At 53.3% G+C, this 19462-nt stretch overlaps 1 non-coding gene across 1 annotated transcript; it reads left to right on the forward strand.

Moving 5' to 3' along the window:
• Positions 1–12149: 12149 nt before the first annotated feature.
• On the forward strand, positions 12150–12226 carry LOC131518537 (small nucleolar RNA SNORD112). The gene has a single exon (XR_009265204.1). It is a non-coding gene; the product is annotated as a small nucleolar RNA SNORD112 (small nucleolar RNA).
• Positions 12227–19462: the final 7236 nt, after the last annotated feature.

Below are 19462 nucleotides of genomic sequence, written 5' to 3' on the forward strand. Positions count from 1 at the left end.
TGGAAGGGAATTTTGAAAGTTGAGTCATGGGTGGTTTTAGTGGGCTGAGGCTGAATTTAAAGCGATGTTTTGGTTTGGGGTTATTTGCACATTTCTTCTCCGCTGGGAGAGCAAGTTGAATTCTGGTTATCCGAAAGATTAGTTCTGTGGTTACCACTCTGTCTACATTTAACACCTTTTGTTACTTGTCAGTTTCCTTCTTAGCCACGGGGCCCATCTATTAGGGGAAAAAAAAAAAAAGCATTCCCTCATTGGCTAAAATCCAAACTTCCCTACAAGATACGCGATTCTGATCTGCTGTTTCTCAAAATTAAGTACGTTCTTGTTAGCGTGACTGTTAAATTCGATCCTGCAGAGCCTCTGATTAAAAGGTTTTGTTGTTTATTTACTGTTCACAATATGAAATCCAAACCTTTTAGCGTAAAAATTCCTGACACAGAAATTCACCAAAATCATTTCTTGGCTAAAATGTAAAGGCCTTAGAATAATAAATTCTGCACATGTCATTCCTCAAGGTAGAGATTACATTTTTTACCATGATGCACCAGTTATGTATAATCACCATCGTCATCATCACGTCACCATTGACATCTTCACCGTCACCATCATAACCATCGCCATTGTCACCATCGCCGCCGTCACCATCGCCATTGTCACCGTCACCATCACCATTGTCACCATTGCCATCGTCACCATCGCCATCGTCACCATCACCACCGTCACCATCGCCGTTGTCACCATTGCCACCATCGCCATCGCCATTGTCACCATCGCCATCGTCACCATCGCCATTGTCACCATCACCACCATCACCATTGCCATCGGCACCATCGCCATTGTCACCATCGCCGTCACCATCACCATTGTCACCATCGCCATTGTCACCATTGCCATCATCACCATCGTCACTATCACCATCACCATCGCCATTGTCACCATCGCCATCATCACCATCACCAATGCCACAATATATACATAGCACAGTACCTACATTAACTCATTTGTCCTCGCTGAAGTCCTATAAGGCATTTGCTATAATAGTACGATTCCAAGTTCCTAACGTAAAGTTCTGATTGAAATACAAAATTTGACTAATTCATCTGCAGACTCATCTATTAGAAATCAAAATCTCCTTACGTCTCTTAAAACCCTTTATTGGCCAAAACTTAAAACTTGAAAATTTGAATTGGCTGAAATTTAAATTTTAAAATGGAAAAATTTGAGTTGGCTAAAATTTAAAATTTCAGATATAAAATCTGTGCATGTCTTAAAACTGTTGAAACCCTTTATTGGCTAACATTTAAAATGTGTTGGCTAAAATTTTAAATTAAAATTTAAAATGAAATCTCTCTCTCTTAAAACCCTTAAAACCCTTTATTGGATAAAATTTAAAATTGAAAAATTTAAGTTGGCAAAAATTGAAAATTTTAAACATGAAACCTGTATAGGTCTTAAAACTTTAAAAACATTTTATTGGCTAAACTTTCAAACAAAATTTTAGGGGCACCTGGGTGGCTCAGTCGGTTGGGTGTCCGACTTTGGCTCAGGTCATGATCTCACCATTCATGGGTTCGAGGGCTGTGTCTGGCTCTGTGCTGACGTCTCAGAGCCTGGAGCCTGCTTGGGATTCTGTGTCTCCCTCTCTCTCTGCCCCTCCCCTACTCACAGTCTCTCTCTCTCTTCTCTGTCAAAAATGAATAAACATTAAAAAAAAATTTTTAAAAACTTAAAAATTTAAGTTGGCTTAAAGTTAAATCTTAAAATTGAAAAATTTTAATTGGCTAAAATTAAAAATTTCAAATATAAAATCTATATCGCTCTTAAAACTTTAAAGACTCTTTACTGTTTAAAATTTTAAATATAAAATCTCAGTATGTCTCTTAAAATCTTTAAGTCCCTATATTGGTTAAAATGTAAACTCCTTAGCCAGATAACTTAAAAACTAGATTATACCCTTAAAAAAAATTTTTTTTTACGTTTACTTATTTTTGAGAGAGAGTCAGAACACAAGGAGGGCGGGGCAGAGAGAGAGGGAGACACAGAATCCCAAGCAGCCTCCAGGCTCCAAGCTGTCAGCACGGAGCCTGAGGCGGGGCTTGAACTCACGAACAGTGAGATGGTGACCTGAGCCAAAGTCAGACACTTAACCGACTGAGCCACTCAGGCGCCCTTAGATTCTGCCCCCCCCCTTTTTTTTTTTTAATTTTTTTTTAACATTTATTTATTTTTGAGACAGAGAGAGACAGAGCATGAACGGGGGAGGGTCAGAGAGAGAGAGACACAGAATCTGAAACAGGCTCCAGGCTCTGAGCTGTCAGCACAGACAGCGCAGGGCCCGAACTCACGGACCGCGAGATCATGACCTGAGCTGAAGTCGGACGCTTAACCGACCGAGCCACCCAGGTGCCCCAATTCTGCCCCTTTTAATATAAGTCCATACGTCTTAACATATTTACAGATTTGACGATATAACTGATTAAATCATTCACCTTTCTTGTTTTCAATCTAAAATCTAATACCCTTGGCATGTTACAAAAACCTGATCTTCATATGCTTTAGCATCAAAGGTCAAACTTTTGTCAGGATACATAAAAGTTGTCCCGTAACTGCTCTATTCAAACTTACGAAAGTTTCTTTTCATCGCTTCTGATATCAAGTTCCAATCACTTAGCATAAAATAAAAAGTTTTACCGTGTAATGTATCTGCAAACTGATGGATATAAATCCCCAAATCTTTCCAGGCCACTTCTTAAACTTAGTTTTGAAGTTTATTGGCTTAATTCCAAGCCTCTAAGCATTATATAAAAAGTTGACCGTGTCATTCCTCAAAATAAAAGGTCGCACTTCCTTGCAAGGTACACGAATTTGGTCTTGTAATTTATGCTTAATGCCTTATAAGATCGCTTAATCACCTATGAGATAAGATCTAAACTCCTTAGCAAAATATACACATATTGCTCTCTGATGTCTGCAGACTACTCTTATCAAACACAGAAATCTTAGCATGTCACTCTCTTAAAATCTCTTAATGGCCCAAATCCAAATTCCTTAGCACAGCACAAATATGTATTCCCGTCGTTCCTCAAAATAGGTCCAAACTCCTCAGCGTGGTATGTAAACTCAGTCATAGAACCTCTGCCTAAGACCTGCCCCGCGTCTATACTAACTTGCTATAAATGATCCGGTTGGTTCAGCATAAAGTGCAGACAGGGCGCACTTGGGCCGAGGGGTACCTTCTCTGAGCTGCCGATGCAAGCTCTTTATCTGGTTCATCAAATCCAGACACCTTAGCATAAAATACATTTGACCAGCTAATTCCCCCGCAGACGAAACTCTCATCAGTCACTCCTTAAAACCCTTTACTGGCTAAAATCCAGCCGCCTCTGCATGAGGGTTCAAAAATGAGATCATATCCCTCCCCAAGATGAAATGCTCTCACATAAAATCACATCTCCTTGGCATGTTATAAAAATCTGATCATATAATCTTTACCATAAAAACCCAGTCTTCTAGCTCCGCCAAAATGCATAAGTTTGATCATGTAACTCCCAATTTAAGACGTTCCAAGGTTTCTGCATTGCCCGTAACATAACGTCCCAACTACTTAACATAAAATGCAACATTTTACCATGTAATTTATCTGCAGACTGGTCTATAAAAAAAACCCAAATCTCATCCCGTCATTCCTGTGAACCCTTCATTGGCTTAAATCCAAACTTATTAGCATGATATAAAAATTCGATCTTGTCATCCCTTAAAATAAAGTTCACACTTCCTAGCACGGCATATAAAATTTGATCCTGTAATTCCTTCTTAAAATCTTAACAGTGTCTCTTAATTGTGAAATTATGGAATAAAAGTCCAAATTCTTAGCACAGAATGTGAATTTTATTTTGTAATTTCTCTGCATAGTATTTATCAACCACAGAAAACTCTTCCCATGTCACTCTCTAAGAACTTTTCATTGGCTAAAATCAAATTTCTAGGCATGGACAGAACTCCAGTCAAGTTAGAGCCTCAAAATAAATTTCAAATTTCTTTGCGTGTTCCCAGCGTTGATCACATAACTCTTACGATTGGAGTTTTTCAGTTTTGGTGTTGACATCCGTCAAACCTCTGAAAGCCAGACATTGGCACCCCTCGAGATATAAAGTGCAAAGGTTTTTGCAGGATACTTAAATTCGTGGCTGTTGCTTTTGTATTTACAGTTTTTCAATGTTCCCTGTGTTACAAAGTCCAATGCTGTTAGCCTTAAAATACATTTTTTCCTGCAGATTTATCTTCCACAAGCAAAAATCTCACCATCACATTTCTTAAGACCCTTTGGCAAGAATCCAGACTCCTTAGCATGATATAAAAACTGGTTCTAGTCACTCCTCAAAATAAAGACCCCCCCTCCCCCACGCCACATCTATTCCTAGAATCCCGCTTAAAATCTTTTCCTCTATTTTCATCACTAACAACATATATCAACATCTCAGTATCTTCAATCACGGTGTTTGTAAAACCTTGCGAATTTCACGTCTAAGGCATAAAATCCAAATGCCTGAGCATGAAACGAAAATTGGACCAGATATTTGTTGCATTAAGAAAATCTTTACACTTGCTCTTCAAGTGCTTAGAAAATAAAGCTTCAGCTCCTTTGCACGAAAGCAACAATTTTCACCCTCCCCAATTTCTAGATGCAGTTCTTTGCTCCTTTCACACTTTACTCCTCAAAGACCAGGTTTCTTCCTTCCTGCCTCTAAACTCATCTTAATTTTAGAGTCCTGGCTCTTTTTATGTTGTTAAGCTAGTCCCTCTGTCTACATTTCATTAATTCATTACAGCAACATGTCCCGATTCTTTTTTCTGGGCCAGGCACTGTGTGCGCTCCCCGACGGGAAGAATTGGAAACAATCTTGCCTTGCAGAACGCCCCTAGCAAGGAGAAAAGGACCACACCCTCATGTCAGATGTCGCACTGGAGGTGAGTGCAGGGTCCTGGGGCGCCAAGATCAGGGATCTCCCTCTACTGCTGGCGAGTGTCTCCTTCGAGGCTCTGCTGGGCTCAGCTGCCTGTCCCTTGGGGAGGACTTTGGGCATTGTTGGGGCATCGTTTTGCAAAGCGCGGGTGCCTCTGCGCCGCCCCCCCCCCCCCCCCCCCCCGTCTGGCTTTCTAAGGTGGCTACGGGCTTCCTTCTGACTCCTGCCCTCCAAATGTCCATCTGCTGTAGTTGGAGAGCCGAGGGGCTGCCCTATCTCTTCTCTGGGCTCTCCAGAGGTAATAGTGTTGGTCTGACAAATGTAGCTCGATAAATGCTGAGGTCTCAGACCTCAAGACAATTTCTTGAAGAAATATCTACTGATCTGGCATTTCCCACCTTAGCAAAAAAAAAAAAAAAAAAAAAAAAAAGAATTAAAAATAAATAAAGCTCAGGATTTAATGCACCTGGTCTGGGTCAGAAGCACCCTTGAGGTCTTTGAGTCGGACCCTCTTCCCCCCGACACTCATAGACAGACACCCCGGCCTCACCACCTTCAGTGCCCAGAGCCTTCTCGGCCAGGTCAGCTCCCTGCTTGCTGCTGAGCAAGTGGCCCATTGGGTCAAGGCCGCCAGCGTGAGTCTATGAAGGGTTGGGTGTGGGGGGGGTGGCAGGGGGGGGCCAATCCCTCCGCGAATACCTCCTCGTGTCAGCTCACTTGTACAGTAAAGGAAATCTGATTTTAAAAATAGAGCTTGGAAGAGGAGATGTGGGGTATTTAGGAGCAGAGTTGAGCCTGGGGCGGGGATCGGGGGAGAGGTGAGGACAGGGAGGGGGTGTGCAGCCCGAGTTGCTGAGGAGGAAGGTGGAGAGCCTAGAAAGAGGAGACGGGAGGGCAGAGGGGAAACAAGGGACCACGGGGGGTGGGGGGTCCTCTGACATGTGCTCCCCTTTCTTTCCTCCCTCTCAGACACCAGCACTGACCCCTGTAGCCTTGGCCTTCTGGGTTGCCAGAATGGTTGTTAGGGCTGGGGCCAGGTGAGGATCCTGGCCTGTCTTGGCCCGCCTCCAGGCTGTCCTCGGAGCCACTTGGGTTTGAGGGACACAGCCACCAGGTCTTGAGGGCTAGGTCCCCTTGAAATAAATGCCCCCCTCCCCCGTTTACTCTCTCCATTGCCCTAGACCTGCTGAGCATCACGACGGGGGGTGGGCACGCAGGGACACCAGCAGGGCTGCAGGTTGGTAGTGATTACTGTGTTAAACTAACGTCGAGGTCAAGATGTGCCCTTGTTACGCCAGGGCCGGGGCTCCTTGGTCTCCTGGTGTAGACCAGTGGTGAGGTCACTCTCCCCACTCTGCTTGCCAGTTGGGACTCCGAGGTGGCTCCCCGAGAGCCCCATGAGGACCTTGGGTGGGTCCTGGGTCCTGTGGACCCCTGTGGACCCCTGTTTGCCTCTTCACCCCCTGCCTTGTGGATTAAGACCACCTGGGCCCTACAGCTGGGAGACCCTTCTCATCTTGACCGAGAGCAGCCAGCTCTGGTTGGGCCTCAGATGTCACTGGGAAAACAGTCTCTGGGAGGGGGGTGGCTGTGACTCGGGACAGACATGGAGTTACTGCAGAGCTGGGGGTCGCCCCAGGGCTTCTCCAGCCCCAAACCTCTGTGTGTGGGTCCCCATCGAGGCGAGGGGCGGCGCCCCCGACTTAGCAGTAGGCTGGTGGCCGATTCCCTGTCAGCCCTCCCTCCTCCCCGCTGCCTCCTCGCTTGACTGGCAGCTCCAGGGGGCAGCTAGCTGGATCGCTCTGCCCAGAATAATCCTGGGAGGGACCGGGAGAGGGGTCACCCATGAGAGTGTCCTTCTTCCTTCGGTTGCCCACACGGGCCGGACCAATCAGCTGCTCCCCAGGCCACGCTTGCCTTTCAAGGCAAGCGGGCAGAGGAAGGAGCTGGTGCCAGCTGCCCGCCTGGGACCCACGCTCGCTTTGAGCGTGACCTTCTCTTCCTGGGCCCTCAGTTTACCCAGAACTGCAAGGAGGGCTTGGGCAGGGGGTGTTCTCACTCTGTTCCTATAGCTCAGGGGTCCTGGGAGGTGCCTGAGGGATGACCTGGGGAGCGGCGGTAAGAGGAGGGGATTGGCCGAGCAGGTGGAGCTCAGCGACCCCACCCTGACTCAATTCTGGAAGCTGGGGCGTCCTCATTACTATTTAAAGATAGTGTTAGAAATTGGGGATCCTCATACTATCTCATTTAAAGAGAGGTCCCCGCATACAAGTCGTGCCTGGGAGCACAGCCTGGCCGGTCCTGTCTGTGATTTATCCTGTCTGGCCTTGGAGCCGGAGGAGTGGGGTGGTTTCAGTGGGATCTCTTTGGGTCCCTCTGTGCCTGGTGTGGACGGGCCAGGAGCTGTAGGCCTCGGGGCAGAGGGTTCTTGGAGAAGGGGGGTGAGGACTTGGAGGGGGATGAGGGGGGCTTGGCCTTGGTGCAAGTGGAAATACGGCCAGAGTGGGAGGCGGACTCCTTCCCCGGGGGAGATAGGCCCCTTGTAAGCTGGGAGGCCCTCCCGACGAGGAAAGGCCTGGGATTATCATGAGGACCCTTGGGACACCTGTTGCAATTGGACGGTCAGCCCTCAGAGGGCATTTTCACGCCTGGGTCAGCTCTAATTTCCACACTCACGCCGTGAGGCAAGCGAGTGTGCCGGAGCCCCAGGGCCGAAGTGACTGGCCCCGGAGCCCTAATTAGCAGTGGCCGTGGCATCGGGAGCGAGACCACGGAGCGTCCCGGCAGCAGCCGGCTGATGAGGGAAGCTAGCGAGGGGTGGGCCGTGCGCAGGTGGAGGTGAGTGCCGTCCAGACGGGGGCAGTTAGAATTCATTTATCGAAACCGATGTTTCCCCCGGCGTCTGCTCTGTGTCGGGCACGATCCTCGCCGCCTGGCCCGGGACAGAGTTCCCATTGCCCCGCACTGAGAGAGCCCAGGTCAGGAAGGAAGAGACGGTGTGGAAAGTCAGGTGTTCCCGTTTCCACCGCGGAAGGAGAAAGCAGGAACGCGTGCCCTGGGTCGGGGGTGGACAGTGGCCGCTTGGGGACCCCGAGGGAACCTCGGCCAGAGAGCCTGTTTTCGTTCCACGGTATCCGTGTATGCTCAGCCTCGTGACCCGACGGGAGGCCAGACCAGAGGGGGGCCTCGGTGTCTGCCCCCATCGCCCTGAAAAGGTCACGTGGTCGTTGCCAACTCGTTTTGGCTAATTTGGTTGTCGGCAGAGGGACAGGACAGCTGGCCTTGGACCTACTAATTATAGCCACTCGGGTGTTTGAGCGAGGTACCTAGTCCCCCGTGTCATGTTTTTTTTCCTGCAGACAAACGATCCCTTTGACCTTTGTTCCTGAGTGCCGGCCGGCCAAACCCCTGTCCCATGTATTGCCCAGCACAGCGCCCCCCACCCCACCAACAAGCGCCCCCCCTCCACCGCCGGGGGGAGGTCGGCATGGTACCTCCATCCCAAGTCTTACCTTTGATGCAGGTGTTCAGCAGCTCTGATCCTGTCGCCTTGTCGACTGGAATCTGTCTTCTTTCTACAAAGTAATTGGATACATTTATTTCTTCAATCGTGAAAGTCCAGGCCTTGGGACGTGCGTGCACGTTTCCCTGTTCTAACCCCAGCCCACTCCACAGCCTGCCTTCCTGCTTCTCTCCCAGGCCTGTGTCCCATTCCTACGTTCGGGTACGTCCGTCCTACGTCTTGAGTACTTACTATGTGCCAGACAGCCTGTGAAGGTGTCACTTTTATTGTCCCCGTTTTCCAGAAGAGGAACCTGAGGCTCGGGGGCAAATCTCGAATCGTTCACAGGCCTGACCTCATTCTCCAGCTGGGTCTGCCTGAGGTCGCACCTCCCATGGACGCACAAGCCACCGAGTCCACACTGGTGCTCGTGCTCAGCTCTCCCCCTGGACTCCCGAGCTCTTGGGCAAGACCCCTGTTCTTGTCAGACCCCCAGTTGGCTCTCGGCAAATGCACATGAGAGTTGATGTGAGTTTGGGGTCTGGGTCCCTTGTGTGACCCCGAGAAAGACTCTTGTAAGTAGCATCTGCCCAGGCTGCTGGCCCTTCCCTCACCTGGGGCCCCGCCCATGGGGGCCCCCGTGGTGTTCTGTCCTGCCCCTGGTGCCAGCGTGTGCTTGCTATGCCATCCCACCCTCCCTTGGCACACAGTAGGGCTGCAGGCAGCAGGTGAGGCCCGAGGCGGCGTCTCCGAGAGGGGGGCTCCGAGAGGCGGGCTGAACTCTGTGAGCAGTCTCTTTTCCCCCCTCCCAGGTGGCTGGAGGTGAGACAGCTTTTCCCCCAGAAAGGGAGCAGATGCCTGGATCGAATCGAAAGGTCTGGAAAATGCATTTATTTTTTTCTGAGTTGTAAATTCGGACAATTCGCAAATGTGTGGACCCCTCAGAATGGAACTAACCTGAGCCTTTTATTTTGCAGTTGAGGCTCACTGCCCCCTGGATGGGCAGTGAGTCAGTGGATTCCAGAGGCCAGGGTGCGGCCCAGCCCTGGCCCCTGCACCCTCGGGATACCACACCTGCCCAGAGGGGAATGGGACCCTCCTACGCTGACCCCACAGCAGACCAGGTATGTGCGCCCTGTCTTTATACAAGACTCTGGGGAGGTAGAGGCAGTGAGGAGTACAGGGTCACATCGCATTAATATGGGAATATGATGAGAAACGCAGAATAATGCCGTTACTCTGTTACATGAAATCGAGGGAGGTGTTAAAGTCTCTGACCATGATACACAGGGGTGCCGACAAGCGGGACATCTCTGATGGGGGCTCGGGGGGCCCGCTGGGGGCCAGACAGGGCCGGCTCCCTTGGGTGACCCTGGTCAAGTGACGGTGAATCCCCCTCCCCTTCTGTAGGATGGGGACAGCCATCTTCAAGTTGCCTTGACACCTTAGGTGGAATAAAAATAGAAAGCGCTTGGCACATAGTAGGCACTCGACACAGATAGAAAGAACTCTTCCTTGAGGGGCCTCTGTCCCCGGCCTCTTTGAAAGCCCTCCTCGTTTTCATCGAACCCAGAGGGAAGACCAGGGGAGTAGGGACGGTCGGGGTCAGTGTTGGGATCCGGGGAGCCTTTTCTTGAGTCAGCTGTATGACGTGTACTGGCATTGCCTGGATTTATGTAGCCTCCTGGAGGAGTGAATGTCTTCGTGTTGAATTACCCTGGCCCCGAGGTGGATGCAGGTGATGTCAACCTGGGTACCGCATTTTATTTTTGTTTATCGTAAGATACTTCATATCTGAAGAACGATGACAGGTACCCCAGAGTATTCACCGGGACCAAACCCAGGCCAAAAGAAAATACTATGTAATAAACAGCAGGGCCTCGCGTGCAGGAAAGGCGATTAAGAGCTGGCAGATGGCTGGTTAACCTGTGCTCACATTTCTTCCGCACAAAGTCATGGTTGAAAATAGATCTCTGCCTGGCAGGGGGGAGGAAAGTTCTAGAAGGTCCCTGTCTGTGTTAGCGAGAAGACTCTAACCGATGGATGGGTTAGTGGCTCTGTGCAGTTGGAGGCCAGGCTGAAACCGGACAGAGGGCTCAGACTGATGGGATTTAAAGTTGGCTTAGTTTTGTGTTCTGGGCGGGGAGGCCTCTGAGCCTCGGCCCCTCCATCTGCGGACGAGACTAGGATGGGTTTTGCCGCACACTCAGCCCCGAGCCTGCTCGGGGATTCTGACAGCCGAGACAGCTGTGGAGGGGCCTGGGGAGTTGAGTCTGAGGCTTAGCGAGCAAGCAGGAGCCGAGGTGTCTTGGGGAGAGGGCATTCTGACGGGAGGCCATGGTGCCATGTGCTACCCAGGACAAGAAGGGGGGCAGATGGCTTAGAAATAAATACCCGTGCCCTTGAGCCTCGCTCCCTCTTGATTAGAGCTGGGGGGTGACCATGGCAGCTGTGGGTCCTGCACGGGAATCTCGCTGTCAGAGGACACGGCAAGGCCCCGGCTGGCTGCCTGCAAGCTGCGCGGCTGTTGACGCATGTGAGCCGAGGGGCCGCCGCTCCCCGGAGGCCCGCACGTCCCCTCCGCCAGGCCTATCTCATGTCGAATTCTCCTGGAATTCTCATTCCGGTTAGCTAATCCCCGAGAACACCGGCCAGGGCATTAACTTTTGGGGCCTCTTAAAGACCGAAAAGGAAAGTCCTCCCCGATGGGTGCATTGCAGACAGCCGCTGGGCGGCTCTGGAAGGATCCGGGGCCCGTGGGTGGCGAAATCGCAGCCGGCAGGCACATACCTGCTGGCCTCATGTCACTGACACGCCATCGGGAGGCCCCGGGGCTCCAGCTTGAGAACATATAAAATCGAAAACGGAATGATCTTTGAGATAAAATAAATCCCCGCCCCCCCCCCCCCCCATGTCTGCAGAGCTTGTTTTGGGGGTAAGTGCCTGATCCTGGGCCTTCAGCCAAGATGCTCATTTTGTTTTTGTAAAAAAGGAAAACAACCCCTCCCCCCACCCAAGCCCCACAAACAAACAAATGGAAAAAAAAAAAAAAAACCCAAAAAAACAAACCCCACACAAAATGTTTATTTTAATTATGCAAGAAATGCACTGATAATGAATACACTCATTACTAAAAACTAAATACTGCACATAAAAGCTAAAGCCGTCCGTACCCGCCCCCCCCCCCCCACCAGGCCCAGGCCCAGGCCCAGCCCAGCTCCGCGCCCCCCCCTGCTCCGCACCCCCCCCCCCCCCCCCGCTGTTATCAGTTTCAGGTGCACGGCTCCAGATATTTTTCTGAGCACTTACGTACGTATATAAATAGATCTCTGAAATAGATGATTTTGTTTATTTTTTACACAAACTACATCACAGTGTCCGTTTCCTTCTGCGTAGCTTAGCATTTGTCTCCACACAGGCATCCGCTTGCAGATAATAAAGATCGACACAGCGTTCCTTAGAGCACACCTTAGTACCCTGTAATCTGCGTGCACCCGGGTTGCTTTACCCCCCTCACCGCTGCCCTGAAAGCCCCAGGTCCTTACCCCGTGGGGACGGAGCGTGGCGGCAGGTGTCAGTAATTTCTGAGCTCGGGATCTGAGGATCAGCTCACAAGTGTTTATGACATTATCACAAATGAATATATGGATGCATAAATTAGCAAAATAAAAGAGGGCCAAGCCTGGACCAATGATGACGAAGTGTTTAGGAACAAAGAATCATGATTAATCCAGTTCTGCGCAAAATACTGAGGTCCATTAAAAGACAATAGGTCTCCGCTGTTACATTCTTTTTAAGAGCTGTTTAATATTCCGGGCTATGTAAGCACCATTGTTGATTAGACCCTCTCCTATTGTTCAAAATCCCAGCTGTAAACGTGCTGGGGGGCAGCGGGGGAGGGGGGGGGTGGGGGAGAATGTGTCCGGATAGAAGCTTTGGTCAAAGTCCTGGTCGTTTGGGTGGGGGTGGGGGTGGGTCACAGGCTCATGGGTGTTTGTTCTATTATTTATGCAAATAAATAAAAGTGAATCCATAAAATAAAAGTGATCCTTGCACAAATGAATGAGCGCCTCATGAAGCGAAGTTTTAATTCATACAATTTTGCTCAACCGATGCCCACTGAAAAGGACCTGAGCCGTTCCCGTTTTGTTATTGCTAACAGCCCTGCAACGAGCTTTTTTATAGCTCGGTCTGTAAACACATCCGTGGCTGTTCCTTTATCCCAATTTCTTGGAGGTGGGGTAGCTGGGTTAAATGGTTTGCAAAGTTTATTTTCACTGTGTGATCTTTCTTAAATGCCATTTTGACCTTGTCACTGTCTTGCTTTTAAATCCTCCCTCTGACTTCCTGGAACTTCTGGGATGTGATCCAAAAGCCTTAGCCTGGCACGTAGGACCCTTCGGGGTCTGGGTGGGAGCTTCCCAGCCTCTCCCCTCACCCCTTGTCCACCCCCACCCCTGCAGGCACACTGCGGGCCTGAGCTACTCCTCCTGTCTGTGTGGGCCCTGCCTTTTACACTTGGGGGCTTTGGCCGTGACCTTTCAACCAGCTTCTCTTGAGCCCTTAGGACCAGGCTTTGAAATGCACCCCATGGTGAACTGCCCCTAACACCTCCTTCAAAAGTCCAGCAAAGTACAGTCCCCCCAAAGGGCAATGCCTCATTGACATGTTTTCCTAGTTCAGGAGAAGGTTTTGCATTTTTCTAGAATTCATGACCAGCCACATGTTAATCCCCCCCTTTCCTTTGTCCCTGTCCAGTGCCCTCGGCCCCCTGTGTTGCCTGGATCTGACTTCCCCGGACTGAAAAGACCTCCCATTTTCTCCTGAGGACTGAGCCGTCTGCCCTGCACACTGGGTGAGTGCTATGAATGCCTTCAGACCACAAACACACGCCTAGGAGCCCAGGCCTCCCCCCACTGCCCCAGACTGCTCTGTCCTGCCCTCTGGGGTGCAACACCAGGTTCCCTCCATGCCTGCCACGAGGACCCCAGAACCCTGGGTCGTGGTCCGTGAGTGAGGGATGATGGCATCTCCCGGGCGAGTGTGCTGTTGATGGGTTTGGGGGACATAATCATGGCCTGGCAATGGTTGATTGCGTCTTTTATGACCTTCTCCTTGCGAGAGGAAAAGGGGCCTGGTCCCAGAACCTAAGAAGGGGGTAAGTCTTCATATGTGACAGCAGAGCCACCGGCTGGGGGGATGGTGAGGGTTCCAGGGACAGGGTTGTGTTCGAGGAGCACAGGTTTTGGGGCAGAGGGACTGTGATGCCAGATCCGCATCACCCTGGGGTCAGAGGGCCTCACCTGCCTGTGAGAGGGACAAATGTCCCCCGAGCTGCTCAAGGTTTTGGTCCTCTTTTTCTCCCCCCCAGGGTGGTGGGTGGGAGCCACCCTGAGAAGCCGGCCATCTTGAGCACAAACCCAGCTACAGAACGGACATGGCGTGCATGTCCTTGGCAAGGCCCCAAGAATTCTTGTGCCTCAGTTTCCTGATCGGAAAAGCATACGTACACACCGCGTAGCGATAGGCATAGTGAGACAATAGCAGAAATAAATCACTCAGCGCAGTAGCGGCTGGAAAACAGGAGCTTTTCCCATCTCGGCCCGTCTGAAAGGCTTCACCTTCCCTCCCGGAGACCCACAGAGGAAAATAAAAAGGCTGGAAGAGTATGAGCAGGGAATAAAGGCCCCAGAGCAGACCCCACCCCCCACCCAAGGGAAACACCGGCCTTTCTCTCTCAACACCCCGGGGCCGGGGAAGGGCTGCCCCCGCCGCCTTTAATTGGGTTCTCCTGAAAAGTTTGGCAATAGTTTATTTTATTTTATTTTTTTTATAAATATATATAAAACGTCAGACTGCTCTTCAGGCAGATTTTTTAGGCTTGTGTTTTATAGACTTTGGCAAGGGCGGCTCGGAAGGAACAGTGGTTATAGTCTCCAGAGGTTAATAATTCCTGGAAAAACTTCTGGCTAAACCGGACTTCTCCTGAATTTCACAGAAAACGCTCCCTGGGCCGGGCCCAGCCTGAAGGAGGTTTTTGTGCGTAGGGCAGCCTTACCTAGTTCAAGCACGGGCTCGTGTGTTGCCTTTTACACAAAAGTGGACTTCCTCGGCTGCTGTGGGGCACAAAGACTCCTCTCTCCAGAATGTTTGGTTTATTTACTCTGCAGTAGCTCACCCAGGGCTGTTTGTGGAGCTGCTTAAGTCTCTGCCCCTCTACCCTCTGCCCTCTGCCCGCTTCCCCTCTGCCCCGTAACCCCTGCTTCATGCTGAAACCCCCCCCTCCCTACCCCCTCAGGCAGGGGCACGGACACAAGGGCAGGGACAGGGACAGAGGCAGGGGAGCCCGCCTCTTTGTGTCTGGAGCTTTGATGGGGAGGGGAATAGTGCTTCCCTCTCAGCAGGAGCCCCTTCCCCAGCCTGCCTGCGCCCCTGCAGCCCCTGCAGCATCAGGGGCTAAAAGGTTTGCTGCCCTGTGGCCTTTGCCTGGTTAGGGATTGGGGTTAGGTGACTTTTCAGACCCATACCAGTGCAATTCTGAGCTCTTTCCTTGCACCACCCACGACCCCTGACCAGAAACCTTTATTTGCAAAATTTCTCATGTGCGTGACTTCTGTTCCGCACCCCGCATTACCTCCCCTCCCCCATGTAATGCCGCAGAGACAGTTACGCATATGCAAATACCATTTTACCCAACATTTTCGAGTGACGGTTTCAAAGCAATCCTTTAATAGATTAAAAAAACGAGAGCAGTGACAAAATAACAACAAAACCCCCAGGCTCTGACTAGCAGTTTCCCCAAGAGCTAACTCGCAGCTCCTAAGGGGGGCTGCGGGGGGCAGTCTGTCTGTCTGTGGGGAGCCAGCCTTCACTCTCCACCAGCAACACGCTGCTGCCCCCCCACGGCGGGTCAGAGCAGCTGTTGGGACCCCGACAGTGCCCCGGCTGGATTGGATTATCCGGAGCGGGACAATTAGGCTGCAGTGACAGGAGCTCCATCCCTGGGTCCCCAGTGTCTCTGCCCTCCCCGAATCCTACTGTCCCGTGGAAGCGTGTCCCCGCCTCGAGGGTGAGCTAGGGCAGCCTGGCCATTTCACAGACAAGGAACTCGGCCGGCCCCTCTGCCAGCCTGTCTCACACACACACACACACACACACACACACACACGCACACGCGCACACACGCACACACACACACGTGCACGCGCGCTGAGTGCCTGCACTGGAAACAAAGACAAGAAAACTCCTTTAGAAACTGCAGAACAGAGCCTCGTCTGGGGAGGGGTCCCCTGATAAAGGCCCCATCCGCCCAAAGTTCCTGGGAACCGAGCCTCCGTGAATGGGCCTGGAGAGCCAGCGCCCGATGCGCCGTGGGCCGCATTCATCAACATGCAGGCCCCTGGGCCCCGTCACCGGGCGAGGGGGCTTTCACGAGTCCCCAGAGCATCCAAGTCATGGTCCAGCAGCCGGCTGAATCCGTGGCTGCGGCCCAGCCTCCAGAAAAGGGCCCTGCTTTTCCCATGACCGGGCGGCCTCTCCACTCACCAGACCCCCCTCCTCCTACTTCCCCCGCAGGAAGGCTCCCCCCACCCGCTGCACCAGCCTGTTGCCCCAGAGAGGACCCAGGCCAGCCTTTCTGGGCCTGGGAGCTGGGGCGGGCACTTGGCCACTCCAGGTGGCTCGGCCCGGCCCCCCCACCCCGCTCCCCCCCCAGATGGGGAGTTGGCTGCAGGACAGCCCCCCGCCTCCCCCGCCCCCGCCGCCCCCGCTGGCCCCGAGCACTCACCCCCATTTCTCTGCTCCTCTCCCTCACTGCCTCATTGTGACAGAAGCGCTCCACCAGCCATCTCGGTGCCTTTGCCATTCAGCTCAGGGCAAGGTACATGGGAAAGTCTGTGCATCCTTGCTCTGACCCCAGCCTGCCTCCTCTGCAGCCAGCCCCGCTCGGGACTTAGCTCTCTAGGAGCTTCTCAGAGGCCTAGACGTGCGGGCTGCCAGCCCGGGCAGGGAGCCTTGCTGCAGCCTCCCGGCCAAGTACCGGCCTGCCTCTCTCTGCTCGGATGCCTCCCGTAACAGGGAGCTCCCTCTCTCCCTGAGCAGCCCGCTCAGGGCTCGCACACCGAGCTGCTTTGCCGAGCCCTCCCCTGTTTCTGCCTCTGCCTCCGCCGCTCCGCCACAGCCCCCTGGCCCCCTCTGCCCTCGGCTATTCGCAAGGCGGCAAGCTCACTTCAGCCTTCTCGTCTCCGGGCTGACTAGCAAGCCCCCGACCCGCCGAGGGGATCAGATTTGGGGTCCCCGTCCCCGTCCCGATCACAGCCGTCTACACCTGTCCCGGGCGCCTCTGCCCCTGCCCCGCTTGGGTCTGGGACGGAGCCCCTTTGCCCTGCTGTTCTGCCGAGAGCCCAGGGGAGGGCGCGGGTCTCCCCTCCCAAGTCCAGCTGCTCGGATCTCTCTGTGAAGCGGCGTCTGAGCCCTCCGTTTTTTATGGCCCCTTTGCTAGTTGCCAGGGAGAACGCTCTCTATGCAACCCCCTGCCTTTTCTGCAGGAGCCGCTGGCGGCTGGCCGGCCCTGGTCAGCCAGCAGCAGCGGCAGCAGGCGGCCGCGGTGGGGCCGGGGGGCTCCCGAGACAGACACCCCAGCCCGAGCCGGACTCCCCGCTTCCTAGCTGTGAGACCACGCGATTCCCTCTGCTTTTCAGAGCCTCGGCTTTCCCCTGAAAAGTAGATCAGAGCGGGGCTCCCTCCCCGTGAGACGGAATGAGATAAGAGTGGCCTCGCACACATCAGACACTTCACGAACGCTTACGGAGTAGACAGCGGGGCCCAGGGAGGGAGGCGCACATGTAACAAGTCGCTCGGGAGGAGGAAAACCGTCTGGCCTTTCGGGAGACCCTGCCCCGAGTACAGACGGGAACCCTGCCTGCCGGAGACCCCTCTGTGGGCTCCACCGCACGAAACATGTCAGCCAGAGGCAGCCCCTGGCCTGTGAGCTCACAGTAGATGCAGCAGGCGGCAGAAACCGCATTTATTGCATTTTCTGCATTTCTTGCATCAAGAATTCGCGTTGTATGTAACTGCACCGGGGGCCCCAGGCTGAGGCAGGAGGGAACACTTTTCCCTGCCACTGCATAGAAGGGCTAGCTCAGGCAGTGGTGGGGGGCCTCCGGGAGCCAGAAACCCAGTGGGGTCTGGGCATCCCACAGACTGTGGGAAACGGCCATCCACCCGTGCACTCATTCTCCAGACCACCACAGCGTACCTACCTTCTCAGGCCCGGACCCGAGGGGGAGGCTGGCCACCAAGCAGTGCCGGTCAGCTTCCTGTCCTGGAAACTCAGCCTGGTGGGGGAGAGACACAGGGAGTAAGTCACCATGCCTCAAGTGATCAAGGGGGGGATGATAACAGGGGAGGTTTCTTGGAGCCCTGCCTAGGGGCCGGGCTGTCTGCCTAGGACTCACCCCGGTGAAGACTCTGAGCACCAGCCTCGTAATCCCCATTCAGTTGATGAGGAAACTGAGGCAGGGACATGTGAAATCCCATACTCACCGTCTCTCAGCTGGTGTGAGGTCGGGCTAGGATGGAACCCCAGGCTGTCGGAAGCTCCCCACCACACCCTGCTGCCGAAGACTGTTCAGCAAGGCAGTGCCGAGTGCTGGGGGGGCGTGGGTGGGCAGGGGATAGATTGATTAGTTATAAGCACCTCCCAGCGGTGCTTGAGATCCCAGCTCCTCTGTGGCCCAATCCGTTTGAAGGGCAGATTCAAAATTAGGTGGGAGCACCTATGGGCAGAGGCTTATGAAAATGGCATTATTAACCTGATGCGGAGAGGGCCCTGCCCACCTCCAAGCAGATTGCAGATAGAGACGGAGGGGGCTGGGGCTTGTTTATGTGGACGGTGCGTTAGAGAGGATGGAGTTCATGGCGGGGGGGGGGGGGTGGTGGCGGTGGGGGGAGAGCGCTTAGGGCTTCCTCCTGGGAAGGACTGGCTTTGGAGGGGATGAGGGCGTGATGGCTGAGAGCGGGGGGGGGGGCGGTGGGGGGGAGGAGAAGGGGAGTCATCAGGGCAGCCCCTCACCTCAGGGAGCTGCTCTAAGCTGGAACCCACTCTAGGAGGGAGGGTCTCCAGCCCCTTTTCTGACAGGCACAGGGAACTACGAGCCTCCCTGCTCCTCAGTTTCCCCAAACGTGAGATGGTGATGGAAACCAAATGCCACTGTGAGAAAAGCCCCTGTTCCCACAGCCTCCCTGCACCCCCACCACCATTCCAGTCCTCAGACACCTGTCTGCTTCGGAGCAGTATTCAACAGGAGAGCTCTGGCTCCGGGGAGGGAGGGCCGAGGGAGGAGGGAGCGAGGAGGGCGCGATGGGGAGGGAGCGAAGGAGGGAGGAGAGCCGTGCCCCCGACTCAGAGAGGCGGTGAGCCAGGTCTGCATCGGGTAGGACTTGGGCCACTTAAGATTTGTGCCAACTCACGGTGCAGTGGAATCAGACAGTCTGAATTCTTCAGACACCAGCCAAGAGTCTGTGGCGCCCCCAGGTGCCACAAGGGGGCTGCCTGGGCCACATTTTTGAGCCCGGAAAGTGAGGAGGGGGAGACAGTCAGTAGGGGCTGGTGCTTTTGCTTTTGTAGCTGCGCTTTTAAATGCGGGCGGGGAGAGGGGGCCAGTCCCTGCCCCGGGACAGCTGGGAGGGGGTGACAGCCTCTGGCTCGGGGTGGCTGCAGGCTGCACCCCTCCCTCACTGAGGGCTGTGCTGCAATGCAGCAGGCTGCCTGAGGGTCCAGTGGGAGGAACTGTCCGCTGGGTGGCCGGCAGACTTTCCAAAATGGGGAATGAGGGGTGAGGGAGGGAGCGTTTCCAGGGTGGCGAGGTGTCCAGGAAGCCCCCCCCCCCGCCCCGATCCCCCCGCCCTGCGCAGAGAGTCTGGCCGCTGTGGACCGGCCAGAACTGGGGGAGAGGTGGAGGGGCCTGTGCTGGTCCCTAGGGTCTGGGGAAAT

The sequence above is a fragment of the Neofelis nebulosa genome, chromosome 7, assembly GCF_028018385.1.
Source record: "Neofelis nebulosa isolate mNeoNeb1 chromosome 7, mNeoNeb1.pri, whole genome shotgun sequence".
In the NCBI taxonomy this organism is placed as follows: Eukaryota; Metazoa; Chordata; class Mammalia; order Carnivora; family Felidae; genus Neofelis; species Neofelis nebulosa.